The sequence below is a fragment of the Panthera uncia genome, assembly GCF_023721935.1.
Source record: "Panthera uncia isolate 11264 chromosome B3 unlocalized genomic scaffold, Puncia_PCG_1.0 HiC_scaffold_1, whole genome shotgun sequence".
Lineage (NCBI taxonomy): Eukaryota > Metazoa > Chordata > Mammalia > Carnivora > Felidae > Panthera > Panthera uncia.
Genome location: NW_026057582.1, coordinates 55,729,646 through 55,731,682, shown reverse-complemented (window position 1 = coordinate 55,731,682; position 2,037 = coordinate 55,729,646). Strand labels below are relative to the sequence as shown.

The window sequence follows — 2,037 nt, the reverse complement described above, 5'->3', positions numbered from 1 at the left end:
AAACAAAATCCATATTCCAAGATGAAAAAATAAAACATTTATGTGTAAAATATGAACTCTTAGTAATATAAGAGGAAAACCTGAGAGAATTTATAATCTTACAATGGAGAAGTGCTTCATAACCATAACTCCTAGTCTGGAGCCCATGGAAGGAAGAATGATAACATTACAAAAATCAGTTACATTAGAATAAAATCTGTATTGCAAAAATACCAAAATCAAATACATAGGCCGGGAAAACTATTTGCAATTTATATCACAGGAATGTGTTAATATTGCTTAAGATTTTCTAGAAATCAAGAATAACACAAAAATTAAACCTGTACACAAAGGGAAGACATTTTTTTAAAATGTTTTTATTTATTTTTGAGACAGAGAGAGGCAGAGGGTCAGAGAGAGAGGGAGACACAGAATCTGAAGCAGACTCCAGGCTCTGCACTGTCAGCACAGAGCCTGACGTGGGGCTTGAACCCACGAACTGTGAGATCATGACCTGAGCCGAAGCTGGACGCTCAACCGACTGAGCCACCCAGGCGCCCCAAAGGGAAGACATTTTTAATAAAAGAAGATGATGAAATGGTTCTTGTACATAGGGAATTATGTCTTAATCCTAACCCTAATGTCCATCAGAATCCTATAGAAATTCAAATCCTAAAGCAACATTGATAGAATTTTTTAGTCTCTTGAATTGATGGACATCTGTAAGCTTGTTAAACTCACACTATAGGTATAGTCACTAGTAGCAAAATAACACTCTCACTTGTTGCTTGTGAGAATGTAAACAGTACATCTCCCATGTTGGACAGTTTTGCAAGATCTATAAATATTAAAACTCCATGCATATTTTAACCCAGACATTTTTTTCTCCCATGAATTTATTACTGGTTCTATGGTTGAATATTCATGATATAAAATTTGTATAAAAATTATACTGTTGGGTGCTTGACTGGCTCATTCAGTGGAGCATGTGACTCTTGATCTCGGAGTCATGAGTTCGAGCCCCACATTGGGGGTAGAATTTACTTAAAACACATACACACCCCCCCCCCCCCCACACACACACCAAAATAAAAAAGCATTAAAAATTTTATACTGTAGTATTATTATAATAGCAGAAATAACTTAAATTTCTGTAGCATTTGATGGTTAAATGAATTAAGGTATGTCCATACAATGGAAACCTCCCCAACTGTAATAATTAACTAAAAAAAAAACAGAAGAAGAATAAGGAAGTTTCCTATACAGAGATATGAAAGGCAGCCAAGCTATAATATTAAGTTAAAGAATCAAGGCATTGTGGGAGCTCTTTCCTTTCTCTCTCCCAGCCATTTTGGCAGCTGCTCTTGTTGGGGCTGTCCTGCATCTAAGGCATGGAGGTGGTGGCTGAAAAGAAGAAAAAGTCAGTGGAGTCGATCAACTCTAGGTTCCAACTCATTATGAAAAGTGGAAAGTATGTGCTGGGGTACAAGTGGACTCAGAAAATGATGAGACATAGTAAAACAAAACTAGTCATCTTTAACGACTGCCCAGCCTTCAGGAAATCTGAAATAAAGTAGTCCACTATGTTGGCCCAAACTGTTGTCACTATGTGGCAATAATATTGAATTGGGCACAGCATGTGGGAAGTACTACAGAGTGCACAATGGCTCTCATTGATCCAGGTGATTCTGATATCATTAGAAGCATGTCAGAACAGACTGGTAAATTATAAATCATGCAAAATTTTTCCTTAATAAAACTGGCCAGACCTTCTTAAAAAAAAGAATCAAGTTGCTATATGGCATGTGAAGTAAATAACATAATTCAAAAATACAGTCCAATAAAAATATGTGTTTGTATATTCATACATATATAAACCTCTGGAAGAATGCATATTACTGGAACTTTCATATAGGAACTGGATGTATGAACATAAGGATTAGAAAGAAACTTTTTACTGTATAATTTTATGTATGTTTTGATTTATGAACAGCATAGATGTATTACCTATTCAAATATACATATAAGTTGAATAAAAATGTTAGTTAAGGGAAGTAT

General features: G+C 35.2%; 1 pseudogene; it reads left to right on the top strand.

Moving 5' to 3' along the window:
• The first annotated feature begins 310 nt into the window (after positions 1-310).
• On the top strand, positions 311-1,812 carry LOC125908992 (60S ribosomal protein L30-like; annotated as a pseudogene).
• Positions 1,813-2,037: the final 225 nt, after the last annotated feature.